This window comes from Marmota marmota, unplaced genomic scaffold, assembly GCF_001458135.2.
Source record: "Marmota marmota marmota unplaced genomic scaffold, marMar, whole genome shotgun sequence".
Classification (NCBI taxonomy): domain Eukaryota; kingdom Metazoa; phylum Chordata; class Mammalia; order Rodentia; family Sciuridae; genus Marmota; species Marmota marmota.
The window spans coordinates 10099865-10117571 of NW_025999983.1; the positions used below are offsets into that span (position 1 = coordinate 10099865).

The 17707-nt window shown below is 34.4% G+C and overlaps 1 long non-coding RNA gene across 1 annotated transcript in view; it reads right to left on the reverse strand.

Annotated features, from left to right (window-relative positions):
• Positions 1 to 1410: 1410 nt before the first annotated feature.
• The window catches only part of LOC107153144, a 30617-nt gene continuing 14320 nt past the window's right edge, over positions 1411 to 17707 (reverse strand). The window contains exons 2-3 of the long non-coding RNA XR_001504876.2: positions 2612 to 4134; positions 1411 to 2008 (exon numbers count right to left, since the gene is read on the reverse strand). This is a non-coding gene — a long non-coding RNA (uncharacterized LOC107153144). The remainder of the gene's footprint in view (positions 2009 to 2611; positions 4135 to 17707) is intronic.

The following is a 17707-nucleotide window of genomic DNA, read 5'->3' on the forward strand; positions in this document are numbered from 1 at the left end:
TTTTATTAAAGTTTTTTTAGACATTGAAATTATTTTGTTTTTCCAAATAACAAAAGTATTACATATTAATTGTATAAAGTTCAAACACTAAAAGGAAGGCTAATAAAAAATCAAAATCACCTGTAGTTACACCAGTGGAGAATATTTATTTTAAAAAATTCTACCACATCTGACTTTAGCAACAAGGGACTAACAGACACACTCTTGTGATAAATATGTATATGTATATGATGGTCACTTACTTGGTTTCTGCTCTCTTTAGCATTCTTTTTTTTTAATCCTTCCTGTGCTAGTTGGGGTTTGAACCAAGGGCCTTTCACTTGCTAGGCAAGTGCTCTACCACTGAGGCACATCTCCAGCCATTGTTAATTTGTTTTGAGATAGGGTTTTCCTACTTTGTCTGGCCTGGAGCTTACAATCCTTCTGATCCTTCTCAATCCTTTGGCCTTGGCCTCCTGAGTCACTGGGATTACAGGCATGTGCCACTGCAAACTGGCTGTATGGTGTTCTTTTTTTTTTTTTTTTAATATTTTTATTTTTTTTTTTAGTATTCGGCAGATACAACATCTTTGTTTGTATGTGGTGCTGAGGATCGAACCCGGGCCGCACGCATGCCAGGCGAGAGCGCTACCGCTTGAGCCACATCTCCAGCCCCTGTATGGTGTTCTTTATCCTGTTTTCTTTGTATCTTTTCCTATTGTTCTTTCTTTAACTTTCCCATTTGGAAACAGTTATTTTGGCCTTTAAACATTAAGGCTCTAAATTTTTCTCAGAGTACCATTTTCCTACACTCTACAATGTATCTTTTGTATAGTAAGTGAGATGGAAGACAAGAATAATATATGTGTAAAATCAATACTGATAAGATACTAAGAATAAATAGAATTGGCACCCATACATCACATCACACACAAAAGTCAATCCTAGGTGGATTGTGAGTTATATGTGAAATACAAACTCATAAAAATTTTAGAAGCCAATTTGGGAGAATCTTACAACCCCAGAGATATAAACATTTTCTTATACAGGAAATAAATATTAAAATCCACAAAGGAGGGCTGAGGTTGTAGCTCAGTGGTAGAGCGCTTGCCTTGCACATGTGAGGCCTTGGGTTCAATCTTTAGCATCATATATAAATAAATAAATAAAAACAAAGATATTGTATCCATCTACAACTAAAAAATATATTTTTTATATATTTATTTTTTAGTTATAGGTGGACACAATATCTTTATTTTATTTGTATGGGATGCTGGGGATCAAACCCAGTGCCTCACGCATGGTAGGCGAGCGCCCCAACCCCTAAAAAATATTTTTAAAAAATACACAAAGGAGGGGCTGAGGCTCAGCAGTAGCGTGCTTGTCTGGAATGTGTGAGGCACTGGGTTCAATCCTCAGCACCACATATAAATAAATAATTTAAAAATATATATATTAAAAAAATACACAAAGGAAAAATGGACAGATTGGGCTATATTAAAAATAACAGCATCCATTTATCAAAAGACACCATGATGAGAGGGAGGTGACTAGTCCCAGACTTGGAGATATTTACTAAATATAAAATCATTAAAAAAATTTTATCCTGAACATGTTAAAAGAATTTATGAATCAATAAGAAAAAGACAAATTATATTTTTAAAATGCTCAAAAGAATTATATGATAATTTTATAGAAATGAAAGCAAATGGCCAATAGGTGTACAAAATATCTCTGAATCTCATTAGCAAACAGGAAAATACAAATTCGTTTTACAACATACTCACAAAATCGGTGAAAATTGAAGTCTGATACTAACATGCATTAACACGGATGAGGGCAAGGCAATCTCTCATATTCTGCTGGTATGCGTATAAATTAGTAGAGTCCCTTTGGAGACCAACTTTGCTTAATGAAGATGCCTGGACATGGCGATGACCTTGCAATTCCACTCTTAGGTATAAACTCTAGAGAAATTTTCTTGTTGGAGGAGGCACTTATGAAAGTGCTTAGAACATCACTATTCCCACTAGGAAAAAAAAAAAAAAAACAGAAGCAAATCAGCATCCACTAACAGAATATAGAAGAGAGAGTTGATGGAATAGTATACAGGAGTGAGGATGAGTAAATTATAGCTGAGTTCAACCATATAAAGAAATCTCTGAAACATAATTTTGAGTGGAAGAAACAAATTGAAGAACAGATCTAGCATTAGGTCAATGATGCATAGTTTAAAAACATACACAACAGTATATTTTCTTTGTGAAACTACAAAAAAGACAAATGCTAAATATCAAGTTTAAGATAATAGTGGAAACAGGTGGGGGGAGTGAGTCACAAGGGGTGTCAAAGTGGGAATGTTGCTCTCTTTGTCCTTTTCCTACGCTCCGTGGTGAGGACACAGGTGTATTATTACACCTTTTTGGAGTTTTTTCCCCATTATCTTTTATATCTTAGATATTTTAAAAATATCTAAGTATTTATTTTACATCTGTCCCATATTTATTTAAAAAAAAAAACAATTTAAAAAATAGAAGGAGTGACACTATTCAAGATTGGAAAAAGTGCATAAATCCTCAGACTGTGGAAGTACACCTAGACCCTTGGGGGTTAGATAAAAACAACTTCAAACCTAAGTCATGTAGAGTGAGACTGCAGAGCACCCAAGACAAGGAGAAGAGAGAGTTTGCCTTCAAAGAAACAACTCCATTTCTCTGTTGCAATGACACATCCCAGAAGTAACTAAACAAAAACAAAACAAAACAAAACAAAAAACACGCAACAGAGTCAGGTCCAACTTTTGTAGGAAGTTAAGCTTTAATAATCGTGGAGACCAGGGCTGGGGTTGTGGCTCAGTGGTTGAGTGCTTGCCTAGCACATGCAAGCCCTGGTTTGATCCTCAGTACCACATAAAAATAAAAAACAAAATAAAGGCATTGTGTCCAACTACAACTAAAGAATAAATATTTTTAAAAAATAATTGGAGAAACTACTTGAAACAAAAAGTACCAAGTTACTAATAGATAATTAGGTACAAAAGTTTAGGTTTACTCAGCAAGATAATAGAAATCACAACAGATAAAACTTGAAGTTAAATACTACAAAATCCTGAAATGTAATATAATCTTTAATTATTTTCATCATAATTTATATATCTCCTCAAATATATTCTGTTCCCTACATTCTTTGGCCACATGTTTGATCTCTTACTGTGATAATGACTTCTGAGTATGGTCTTCTACAAAGAAAGTAGAAAGATCAATCAGTCTTCTAAACATAAATTAGTCTTTTAGCCCAGTTTAATCCGCTTGGTTAAAAAAAAATTATCAGTCATAATGGAGAAAAGTTTATTTTAGCTTCTCAATTCACTACTGGTAGTGGTGGGAGAGTCCTCCGATAACTCCAGCCCTTTGATCTTACCGTCAGGGCAAGTTGGTCAAGGTTGACTGGATTTCACTGCACCCAACATCCCTCCCACCCCTACCTTGCCAGAGCTGTTCTCAGCAGTAAGGTGTGCCAAGGGCACAGTAGAGCCAAGTCACATGGCCCGTGACTGGGAGTAGAGCCATGCACCAGACGGATTCTTCTCCTCGAGGAAGATGCTGATGTTCCATGGGGTCCCCCAAAGGCAGGTTCTCCATGGGAACTGGTGGTCCTAGAGCTGCAAGGTGTTGGGAGATTGGTACCTGCAAGAAGGGTGACTCTGGCTGGTAGGACTCCACTCCTCTAACTCTCCATGACTGTTGCTCCTTCCTAGATCTTGAAAGGATCCACACAAATTATGGTTTCTGAAGCTGCAACATTCATTGTGGCAAGTTGGGCTGGGCCAGGGACGACAGAGGAAAGGCACTAACAAGACAGCAATAATAGAAGAACAATGATTTATCTTAACTTTTCCTCTGCAAGGCAGGGCCATGGAAAAGTGAAGCAGAAGGACTTCCACTGGTTGGCTCTGCCCTGGTCTTCCCTCTCCGTTACCTCTGCCTGTTCCTGGGCTCTTGTCTGACCTGGGTGAGGTGTAAGCAGCAGCTCACTGAGGAGACTCTCTCCTTTCCTCGGTGCCACAGCAGGACTAAGTCCATGTAACTCAAGAGCAAAGTATCAGCAAGCCCATCTGTCCACAGATCTAAAAGCTCTTTCTCCAGTCAGACTTATCTGAAATAAAGCCAATATTGTATTTTAATTTTCAATACCTTAGGTATTTTCTACTCCTTCCCACATTTCTTTTCCCACATTGATTCTGAATTTTAAAAAGAAAGAGAAATACTAGATATGATATATTCTATAACCCTTATAATAAAGGCTCACTTGGGGACATTTTTAAGAGTAGGAGAAACAAACTCTACAATAAAGCATGGGAGAACAGAGAATAGAACGATTGTTTAATTTTAGTCTTTTTAAATATAAGTGAGGTATATTTGAAACTTGGGAAATCTCCAAAATAAAACTCTTCCAAAATACCTGAAGGACCAAAAAAGGTAACAACTTGAAGTAGATATCAGGGAAAAAACCTCTCCCAAATAATAAGAAAAAAAGTATGGTAAATAAAAAACAGAAAATAACATGGTAGAAAGAAGTTCAAAATCAACAATTCTAATAAAGGTGAACATTGTATTCACCTGTTATAACATAGAGATTATCTGAATTGAAATACAAATTCTACCTATGGCCCTTAAAATTCCAGGTAAATACTAAGCAAATAAACATGTTAATACAATATTAATTATATTAAATATAATTTAATGCAATAATATTCAGTATATAAAGGGACATTGTTTAATCATAAGAAGAAAAATTAGCAAGAAAACATAACAATCCCAAACTTGCATAACCCAATAACATGGCCTCAAAAATACACAAACAATTATTAAAAAAAGAAATTGTTAAGTACCCAGTCATAGTAGATATTTTTAATACACATTTCTCATAAACTAATATATTAAGCCAATAAATAATTAGGCAATATAAAATGTCTTCAACAACACACTTCAATGGTGCTTTCTAATGAATGTATATGGAATCTTTCCTTGAATAATTAGGAAAAAAATAATTGATTACAATCTAGTCACAATGAATACATCTACAAATATAAAGCATTCATTATGTACAGTGCATGTTTCACATCACAATGCAATACAGGCAGGAATTTTAAAAATAAAAATATATTTTAGAAATTCTATCACCTCAGAAACTAAAAAACACTTTGTGATAGAGTATATGATAAAAGGACAGCTAGATAAATAAGAGATGATAAGATCACACTATAAAAGCAATTTCATAAACTGCATTTGTCATTTAAAACTATATTGTACATTTCTTTCCATATCAATAACTATAGATCCACATCATCAATTTAACAAGTGTATGGTATTTCATTGCTCAAATGTACCATAATTTATTTGCTGTTGAACCATTTCAGTCAACACTATGCTATGTGGTGAGACTGCTGGCCATCCTTTTATCCTTTCTTCCCTTATTTCATAGTAATAAGATTTCTAGTTTTGAGCTGGCAGATGCTGTTAGGAATAGGCTTATTTCCCAGATTCCTTTGCAGTTAGTTGTGGCCATGTGATAAATTGAAATGTGGTATGAAACTTTCAGGAATCTTCTTCTTTTTTATTAATCTTTGTTTATTTATTTTTATGTGGTTCTGAAGATTGAAGTCAGTGCTGCTGCCGCAGTTGGGGGGGGGGTGTGACGAGCAACTTGTGTACATTGATACAGCAGGAGTGGGAGCCGTTTATTGTAGGACAGGAGGGGTATATATACATTCCACACAGCTTATCTTAATTAGCATAAACTAGATACAGCAGTCAACCAATAAGGAATCTCCACACTTAATGGCTCGCTGGCGTTACTTCACAAACCACTCCCTCTGGCAAAATGCCAGGCGCCATCTTGACTTGTTTACAGACCCTAACACAGTGCCTCACATGCTCGAGGCAAGCGCTCTGCCACTGAGCCACAAACCCAGTCCCTCAGGAGACATTCGTAAAGAGAAATGTGCCTTTATTTTCCCCAGGCCCCTTAGTGATGGATGAGACACTTGGAGATCAAGTTAATATCTTGGGCCACAAGGTTGGATCCTTGTGGTGAAGAGATGAGGACCCAAGCCAGAGGCACTGGGTTGTGGTTGACCCAAGAATGCCATGTTTGCCATGGAGTCTTACGTTTATTTACACAGCCATGGAATAGATTTCTACCTCATTTAAGTTATTTGGGATTCTCCTGGATAATGTCTGTTTTCCCAAGTATTTTGCTATAGTGATCACCTGCTGTAAGCACTCTTGCGTGCATATATTTCCCTACTTCTTCAAAAGGAACATAGAAGTGAAAGAATATATTCTTCTAAAGACTTTTGAGATTATTGTCAAATTTCACTTCCTAATATTATACCACTTCACTCTTCCATGAGGAGAGTATAAAATGTTTCCATTTTTCCTTTCCCACTTAACCCTAGATATTATTCTTTCCAGCTTTTGTCACAAAGATATGATTACAGTTTTTTCTTTTTTAAAATATTTTTTAGTTGTTGATGGACCTTTATCTTATTTATTTGTATGTGGTGCTGAGAATTGAACCAAGTGCCTCACGCATACTAGGCAAGTGCGATACCACTCAGCCACAACCCCAACCCCATGATGGCATTTTTTTGATAGCTAGTATGGCTAAACATTTTTTAAAATATGTTTATTTGCTATTTGTGTATTTTTAAGCTCCTTGCTCATTTTTATATCGTCATTCATTTTTTCTAATTGGTTTTGAAAGACTATGTATTGAGTATTTGACCTTTTGTCTCTTACTATTAAATATTTTCTTCACCCAGTTCATTGTTCATTGCTCTGCTTTATGACATTTTTGTCATTATTATAATTATCAACACATCAATTCTTTTATTTTTTTTAATTTATTTTTTTTAGTTGTAGTTGGACACAATACCTTTATTTCACTTATTTATTTTTATGTGGTGCTGAGGATCGAACCCAGGGTCTCGCATATGCAAGGCGAGTGCTCTACCACTGAGCCCAACCCCAGTCCTATTCTTAAAAGTTTTTTAACACATCAATTTTATCTCTGGTGTTTATCTGGTGGTTCATCTGTGGGGTTTCACGCATGCACAAGTAGGGTTTTGATCAAGTTTGCCCTCCCTTTGTCCTTTCCCTCTCATTCCCTTCCCCTTTCTTCTGACCCCTCTAACCCCTAGTAGTCCCTCTTCTACTTACAGGGTTTTGTGTGTGTGTATGTGTGTGTGGGGGGGGGATTGTTTTTTCTACATATGAAAAACCATGTGACACTTGTCTTTTTGTGTCTAATTTATTTTGGTTAACATAATGTCTTCCAGTTCCATCCATTTTCCTGTAAATACTGGATTTCATTCTTCTTTATCCATTCATCTGCTGATGGGCACCTAGACTGATTCTGTGTCTCAGCTATTATGAATAATGCTTCATTAAACACAGGTATGCAGGTGTCTCTTTTGTATACTGACTTCATTTCCTTCAGATATATACCTAGGAGTAGTAAAGTGGGTTACACTGTATTTCTGTTTTTAGTTTTCTGAGGACCCTCTGTACTGTTTTCCACAATGCTGTAGTGATTTACATTTATATCAACACTGTATGTAAGGGTTCTTTTTCTCTAAACCTTCATCAGTCCTTGTCATTATTATTAGTTTATCAGCTTTTGTGACTGAGGTGAGATCAAATCTCAATTTACTTTTGATCGCATTTCCCTGATGGCTAAAGATATCAACCATTTTTCCACATGCTTATTGGCCATTTGTTCTTCCTCTTTTATGAAGTCTATTCAGATCATTTGCCCATTTATTAATTGAATTATTTAATTTTTTGTTATTATTAAGTTTTTTCCTTATATATTATGAATATTAATCCTTTTCTAGATGCTTGGCTGGCAAGGATTTTCTCCCACTCTATGAGCTGTCTCTTCACTCTGTTGATAGTTTCCTTTGCTGTGCAAAAGATTTTTTTTCTTTTGTGATACTTAGAATTGAACCCAGGCTTCATACATGTAGACAAGTGCTGTACCACTGATCTACACCTCAGCCTTTATTTATCTATAGTTTGAGACACAGTCTTGTCCAAAGCTGGCCTGAACTTGGGATCACCTTGTCTCAGTCTCATGAGTATCTGGGATTATGGGTATGGGCCACCATGCCCAGCATATGCAGACACTTTTTAGTTTGATGTAAACCCATTTGTTAATTGTTGTTTTTGTTTCTTGGACTATTAGTGACCTATCCAGGAAATTATTGCCTGGGCCAATATCTTGGAGCATTTTATTCCAATATTTTCAAGTCTTACTTTAATATCTTTGATACATTTTGAATTGATTTTTGCATAGGATGAGAGGTAGGTGTCTAGGTTCAATCTCCTATGTGTGACTATCCAGTTTTCCCAGCCCCATTCAGTACGATGTTGGCTATGGATTTCTTATAGCTTTTATCATGTTGAGGCATGATCCTTCTATACCTAATTTTTTCAGGGCTCTTATCATGAAGGGATATTGAATTTTATCAAAAGCTTTTAGCATCTGTTGAGGTGATCCTGTCATTTTTATCCTCGAGTCTATTTATGTGCTGTATTATGTTTATTGATTTGCATATGTTGAACTGTCCTTTCATTGATGGAATAAAACAAGTTTGATAATGGTATATGATCTTTTTAACATGCTGTTGAATTTAATTTGCAAGTATTTTACTGGTGGTTTTTGCATTATATTCATCACAGAGTCTCTCTTTGTTCTTGTTGTGTCTGTGTCAGGTACTGGTAGCACGATGACGTTGGCTTTGCAGAATAAGTTTGGGAAGGTTCCTTCCTTTTCCATTCGATGGAACGGATGGAGAAGCATCAGTATGAGTTCTTCTTTAAAAGCCTGGTAAAATTCTGCAGTGAATCCAGGTTTTTGTTTTTTGTTTTTTTGGTTAGGAGGCTTTCTGTTATTGCTCAAACTAAATTGAGATTTGATCTCACCTCAGTCACAAAAGCTGATAAATTAATAACAGTTTCACTACTTGTTATTGATCTTTTTTGGTTTTTCATATCCTCTTGGTTCGATTGTGTTAGATCATAGATCATATGTTCCAGAAATTTGGGCCTTTCTTCTAGATTTTATAATTTATTTACATTATTCCATATATTTTTCAGGATATTCCCTAATGATCCTTTGAATTTTAGTGGTGTCTGTTGTAATGTCTCCCTTTTCACCTCTGATTTATTTATTTATTTTAATATTTATTTTTTAGTTATAGTTGGACACAATGCCTCTATTTCACTCACTTATTTTTATGTGGTGCTGAGGATCGAACCCAGGGTCTCACACGTGCGAGGCGAGGGTTCTACCACTGAGCCACAACCCTGGCCCCACCTCTGATTTATTTATTTGGGTCTTCTCTTTCTTTTGGTTAGCTTAGCTAAAGTTTTGTCTATTTATCTTTTAAAAGACCAGCTTGTGGTTGCATTGATCCTTTGTACTGATCTGTTAGTCTCCACATCATTTATTTTTTTTCTGATCTTTTGTGCAGAATTTTGAAAAAAATTTAAGTATTCTTGTTCCTTTTTATTTTCTCTCATTGGTATCAACTTTAGAAAGTCCTCTTCTTTTAACTATTGTAAGAAATATTTACCTATAATATCTATCAGTACCTGTATTTATTATTTTATTTTTATTTGACTGACTTTGGTATTGTCTACTCATTTGGTGTTTGTTTTGCTATATGTAGGGTTCTAAACTTCTTCCAATTGGTTGACCAAATGCACTCTTCAATATGCTATCTTTTACCTCCTGATTCAAAATGTTGTCTTTATATATGTAGATCATTTTTGAATTCTCAATTATACTCCAATGATCTTTATACATCTTTTCCTTTACCAATTACTATATTATTACTTGAGTTCTTTAATAGCATATAATAACTGGTATGATATATTACCCCTAAAAAATCAAAAATAAAAATTATCTCCTATAAATAGCAATTTACCACCCAAGATGAATTTTAGAAAGCATTTGAACAAAGCAATGAAAAATATCAATCCACTACAACTGGGATTTTGATTTGAATTTTGGTAGAATTTTAGATTGATTTGCAAATATTTGACACTTTTTCTTCATTGACTCTTCCCCAAAATCTATTTCTTTTTACTTTTAAATTAAGTCACTTTCATCTTTATGTTCAATGTTATTAAGTCCTTGAGATTAACTATATCATGAAGTTTCTTGTAGATGTTGATGGTTTTAGTGAGAATGAGAAAGTCATAAAACACCTTTACCATCCAATGTGCTCAGAGTTCAACAAAGACAATTAAGAGAGTTGACATAAAATCCTAGTAAACAGAATTAAACTCTCCAATACTTTAGTACTGTAAGTACACTGCCTGTACTTGCATCCCACAAAATTGGCTGGAAGGACAAGTGACAATAAAAGCAGAATGGAATTGATCTGGAATGGTGAAGGAGAGGCTGAGAGGCATTGCAGATGGCAGAAGCAGATTTGGACTGCAGAAGCAAATTATGAGGCAAATCCACATGTGCCCTAGGCTAGTGAGGATAAGATGAATGTGCAATAATTTTAAAAAGGGAAATTAGGGAGAAGGAAATCAATTGTTAAAAAAAAAAAACCTTTCAATTCATCATGAATCAGTCAAAAACTTGGACCAATTATAATCTCTAAAAATGTTTCTGAAGTAAAGTGATATTTAAAACAATAATTCTTGATGTAATAAGCAGACAAGTTTAGAGTAAGGAGGTAATTACCAGTTTGTTTAAGGAATAGATGCAATGATTTATTTAGAAATTTAATGTATTTACATATACTTTTTTTGTAAAATAGTATTTATTATGTGCCTAGCATTGTGCTGCGTAAAGATGACTGTGTTTGCATCTAAAAATCTATTTTTACAAGGCCTTCATGACAGATGTCTCATGACACCACTTACAAAGAGGGAGACGTTCCCCAGGTACTTCTGTACTTTGTTCAACAGAAATTTAACTGCCCAAGTGGATGCTTGATTGATGTTATTCGATGATTAATGCAGCAAACTCCCTACTTTACCCTCTGTGGCAGAAATCTCCATTTAAGCCCTTGGGATATGTAAGTGCCTCATTTCTTAAGAAACTACAGTGAGATTAAGGAGAAGGGAAGGCTTCACAAAGCAATTAAGAAGAGGGCAGTTTAATCCATCCTCCTCCTTATTGAAAAGCCGATTCAACCAAGGTATTGCCTGCTAAAATAAACTTTAATCTGCAAAGGAGTTTACAAGAAAATTTACTCAAATAAAAAAATAAGAGGAATAAATAAAACAGCTATCAGGACAACCTTTCTCTCTCTCTCTCTCTCTTTTTTAGTCCCTTTTCAGTGCATTAAGTCTAATACCAGAAAATGTCATCGAAATAAGCATTTCTAAGTGTATCACAGATATTTTTCAGCCTGTAAAAGCCACTCTCCTGTAGCATGAATATTTCATTTTTTCTCAACTTCTAACTGACATCTACATGATGTGAAGCAAAATACTTTTGATTCATGTTGTTGCTGCTATTTAGAATTAGAAGCGTTGTTGGAATTGGACCTACCTTACAAAAGAGAGTTTCAGAATATTTACTTAATTTTGTGCCTTCCATTCTTCTCTGCCTTCCCCTACTTATAATTAATGGCTGCAAAGAAGGACAATGTGAGATGAGAGGAAAAGGGAAAAAAATGCACACACGCAACACACATACACACATACACACATGTACATACACATTGAACTTTTGTTTTTAAAGCAGACTTTGGCCTTCAGACCTGGTGGTGATGTAGATTTCCTTATGCACCTTCTCCCACCTTGGAGTCACCTTAATCTCTCTAATCAAGTCTTAAAAGGAGTCTCTCCACCAGAGATGCCGTGAAGGAGAAAAGAAAAAAAAGGCTCTGACGTCATTCCTAATCTTGTTCTTGATCTTGGAGAAAGCAATAGAAGGTGTGTTGCTGTGAAGATTTCAGGATATTGAAAGAAAATAGCGACTGCATATAGTTAAGAAGGATATTCATCACTAGCTATAAGTTATTATAAAATAATCCATTCTCCTAGCATCTGACACACAAGCAAACAAAACAGAGCAACCAAAGCAAAATGAAAGAAAAGAATGGTTCAGACCAGAATAATGTACAAAGTAAAAGTACTCTGACTCTCCCACTAACCAGCTAAATATTTATTCATTTTAGACAAAACTATTTCTTTTTAGCACAGAACAAGTATCGTGGACATCTTTCCCTACAGCTCTGTTCCCTTTTCTAAGCATCTGCGTGCAAACACAGATGTGTATTACATGGAAGAGACCAGATCCTTACTGATGAGACTTCAGCTGGTTTTGGCTATTTACAACAATATAGCAAGGATTTTTTTTTTTTTATCAAGTGTGTAAAAAAAAAGTATAGGAGAAAATTCTAAATGGCACTGGAAGATCAAAGGATGTGTTATTTAAATTTACAAGTAAAATGTATGTGTTAAAGTTTAATACATCCTGCCAAATTGCTCTCTAAAAAGGTTGTATCAATTTACACTCTTACTGAAGGTACCTGGGAGGGCAGATTTCCAAAACACAACAAATGTTTTCCTCTTTGGTAATATGAAAGAGAAAAATTCATTTCTCAATTTTAGAAATTTTCATTTCTTCTATTATAAATGAGTTTGAACTTTGTATAAGTTCATTGGTCAGCTTCCTCTCCACCTCAACACAAACAGAACTCTATTATTTTTAAATTGGTTTGTTTACTTTTTTTATCAATATGCAAGAACATTTGGATATTAAGGAAATAACACCTTGTCATATGTATGAAAAATGTTTTTCCAAGAATATGTAATAAATATCTACTTAAAAGAATGTTTCTAGTTTTGCCAGTAGACCCCTTATCCAGGATGAATTTGATTTAAAATCATTTCTATTTAAATCTCTCATTAGGGAAACCAAATTTAATCAATTTTTCCAAAGAAAGTGCATTCTTCTATTTGATTTAATCTTCAGATAGTTGTTTGATGTAACTTTAATACATAGTCATTACCTCAAAAATAGATTTATATTTCAAAAAGAAGAAAAAAATTAGGAAAGAACAATGAAAAGTCAGAGAATAATGATGACCATCTTCATGTCTCATGAAACCTTTAGAATAAAATAAATTAAGAATATGAAGCATAGAACATTCATGCAGATTTCAAGGTTTGCTCAGAACTTTGTCCTTAATTACTTTGCTAAATTTTTTTTATTGTCTCCTCATAATGTCCTCTTTGAAAGACATATTCTTCATTCCCTCTCTTTATCTATACCCTCTTTCCCAAATTATCTTATGTATCTTCTGAAATGTTGTGTTTTTTGAGGGGACTAAGGCTTGACGTAAGACATAATCACTATTTGATCATGCACAATTTCATTGAAAGCCTCTGCTGACATTCAGATCATTGGGAACACAGTTTATCTGCAGTCAAAGTATTTGTTTTTGGTGCTGAGGGTGGAACCTAGGGCCTCACACAAGCTAGGCAAGTGCTCTGCCTCTGAACTAGGTCTACAGCCCAGAGGCTGAGTTTTAACCTTGATCTAGCTTTAACCTTGAACTAACACTCAGCAAAGTGTCATCTCTGAATAGCTAGAGTAGGAAAATTAGTAGCAATGGTGCTGGATAAAGTACTCAGTGCTAGTTTGTAGAAAATAAAATAATTTAATTTTTCTAATACTCTGAAATCATATCATGCTTTAATTTAGGTCTTAAAATCCTATGAATTTATGATTCTAGAATTATAAAAGGATATAACTGTGTTTGCAAATCATTGTTTCAGGTTCAAATTGTTTTAGATGCTCAAGGTTTACTTTTTTTTTTAACTCATCAATTAGTTAATTAGTTGAATAACTTAAATAAATAATTCCTCAGGCTAAAGAAGCTATATAATTGCCAACATAATAATGAGGTGAGGAGACTAAATATAATATAATTAAAGAGAGACAGAGAAAGTAACATTGATAGGTTACCATTTTTAGTTTATTTTTAAATATAAATGAAGTAAGATTACTTCGAACATTATTTAATAGTTTAAAGTAGATTTATTATAAAGTATTATGTATTTTATTTATATTTATTTTTCCTTCTTGTTTATGCCCTTGGAGATCAATGTGTTTTGTTTTTGTTTTTGACTAAGTAAAGAGAAAGGCACACTATTGGTTCAAGGAACAAACAGGTGACAACATATATAGACTCCTCACTTATTAAACAAATACTGATTGGGCAGCTGTTGAGATTCATTATGAGAACTGCATTAAAAAGCATTTGAAATCTGAGCAAAATGATACCAGACTTTCTAAAGACTGCAGAAACTTAGTTTCACTGAGCTTTGAAACTGCTCAGAACCCCCATGTCCAAGGAGATTTAATTCTGAAGTTTCTTATACCTTAAAATAAATTCAAATTCTAATCATGGTATGTTTAACAGATTGGGAGTAAAACCAATCTGTTGCTTGATGATTGTCTTTATTTTGAAATTACCCCACTTACATTTTCATTTATTCATAACACAAAGATGGCTTTGGGGGAACATGTCAGTACAGGTAGTTTAATAAAAAAATCTATTTTTTGATTTTCATAGGTAACAGAATTCTTATAGTTGTGGACCACATTTCTCTGTGACGATAAATTCTTTTTTTTTTCAATTTTTTTTAAGTTGTAGATGGACACAATACCTTTATTTAATTTATTTATTTAAATTTAAATTTTTATTTATTTATTTTTTAGTTGTAGATGGATACAATATCTTTATTTATTTTTACGTAGTGCTGAGGATCGAACCCAGGGCTTCACATATGCTGAGCCAAAATCCTAGCTCCAAGATAAGTGCTTGCAGGTGGAAGGCCTCCATTTACTAGCTTCTGGGATAAGAAAAGGTAAGGTTGGATGACTAAATTGCTCTGCTTAATGGGACGGTGATGAAGGGCAGCTGGAGAAAGTTCTGGAGGAAGAAGAATGGAGATCTTCCAGGGGAGGCTGTGTTGCAGCTGATAGCCAGGGACCCAGGGGAGAGATGTTCAGTGGGACTTGGGGGGAATGTTTGCTTGGTTGGAAGGTAGCCCTTTAGGATCCCACCATTAATCTCTAGTGAATCTTTAAGGACATTGAACTCATGGGATTTCTGTGGAAAGGATTTATGTCAAGGTAGGCTTCAGAAGTAGGTGGACCCTGTCAATGAAAAGGGCAGCTGACATCTCAATAACATATCAAAAAACAAAAATAAATAATTGAGAAAATTATTTGTGGAATGCTTTGTCCTTTGGTTGTGCCTGGACTTGGAAATGCTGTTGGGCCTTTGAAACACTTATTTGCTCCTTCCTGGCATAACAACCAGAATTTAACTACAAGCATGTTCAGAGATGAAAATCCTCCCAAAGCACACCTGAGAGGGTTATTAATTAAAGAAACTACATGAACATAATCCTCATCAGTTTACCTTTTAAACAGAAAAATTATCAGTTTTAAAATTAATCAATAACATGAAAAAGTCATAAATGCTTAAAAGTCTGTTTAACTTTCATAGATTTTTAAGGGGGAAGAAGATTTTCTACTTATGTGTTCTTGCATATTCCATTATCAAATATTTAGGACTACTCAGACTGAGTTTTTCTTAAATCAACGAATCAACAAATCTGTTTTGAAATATATCTAATACTTAATACCAGTGGGAGAATAATGTCTTCCAGCTCCTCAGTCCTCTTAATGTCAGTAATTTTCCACTGTAAGACTATGCTCACTGGGATACTTGAATGAAGTCTCTATATGCTGTTACAGGAAGTAAAAATCACTTGGCAAGAAATTTCTGACTCAAGCGGTATTTGTTCATTTGCATATTGTTAAGTGATTTGCATGCTAGTTAAGTTAAGGATGTCACAAAGGCATCTCTCATTTACATTACCAAGAGGGGAATTAGATGATGACAGGATATATGTGAAAGCACTTTCTAAAGTACCAACAAAAGATAGTCTTCTAGTGTCAATATCAGACAGAAGCCAAGGAAAGTCTCAGGAATAACCTTGAGGCAAAGGAAAATTATCTACGTATAAAACCAGAACTATAAAAAATCAGGTAAAACTATACACCAAATATCTTAAAAGTTTATTTTCTCATATATATCAAGGTAAAGAAATAGTTAAGGAGATTTCAAGTATGCTTTAATATAGACGTTTGTCCACTTACAAAGGGGTTATATCCAAATAAACTCATTATAGAGTGGAAAAAGTGGAATCACATAGATTTCGGACTATGTGTGTTTTTCAGATTCTTTTTTTTTTTTTATTGAGAGTATAGTCATTTTCATTTTCCTATCAGTTAATATTTTGTTATTTCTAATTTGACTACATTATAAACAGATAATGTGTTCTATATAAAAACCAGTTATTATGTTATTTATTGAGATTTCCTTTGTGGGAAACATTGGGATTGTTGAAATTTTCTCAAACTAAGTATATAATTATCTTTGTTTTTCCTGCTTTGGAACCAGTGTACTTATACAAGTTTTAGATTCTTCTATATTTCACTATAGAAAATGATAATTAATTTTCTTTTCGATTATTGCCTATTTCCTACTTTCTTCCTAATTCTCTCCTAGTACCTCTATTTTCCTCATCTCTGGACACTCTTTCATCTCTTCCATCTCATTCTGTACTTCATCACAGGCGATTTCCTCATACTAACTTCCAGTTCTCTAATTTTCTCTTTGGATGTGTCTAACATGCTATTTAAACTGCCCACTGAGAGGTTAAGGACTATATTTCCACTTTTAGGCATTCTTCATTTCTTTTCAAATTTGCCTGTTCCTTGTTTCCATAGTGTTATATGGTTTCATTAGTTATCATTTTAAAAAAATCTCTTTACATATTTTAATTATATTTATTTTAGAGTGTCTCTTTGTTCTATTATCTGTAGTTGTTTTGGTATTAGTTCTCTTGATTTTCGCCTCTGATCATGATCACTTCCTTTTATAAAAGTTTCATTCCTCCTGTATTTTAACATTTCGTGTGATTGTGTGATTGTTACATATTCATCTTCAGTGGATTCAGTTGTTTTCCAAAGTCTTCTATTACAAACTGAATTGTTTCCTATCCACCCCATTTATATGTTAAGGCTTGTGATGGTTAATTTTATGTGTTAATTTGATTTGGCTAGGGATACCCAAATGGATAATTTAACTTGGTTTTTAAGTGTATTTGTATATATATCTCCTACTGGATGAGTGAGGGTTTCCAGAAAAGATCAGCATCTGAATTGGTGAACTCAGTGAAGCAGAGGGCTGCTCATTGTGAGCAATCATCGACAAATTTTTTGAGGTCCTAAAGAGAAAAAAAAAAAGTGGAGGAAGATTGGATTCTCTCTACCTGATTGCTTTAACTGGCATATCAATTCCAGCCTTTGGTATTCCTGGTTCTCAGGCCTTTGAACTTGAACTGGAATGTACACCTTGAGTTCTTCAACTCTCAGGCACTCGAACTATACCACTATTCTTCCTGGTTCTCCTGGTGAACAGGTGGCAGGTTGTAGGATTTCTCAATCTCCATAATCACATGGATCAGTGCTTTACAATAAATTTATTTGCATATATATCTCCTATTGGATGAGTGGATGGATAGATAGATGGGGGTAGAGAGAGAGAGAAGGAAAAAGAGGGATAGTAGATAGATAAATTGCCGACTGTTTCTATTTCTTG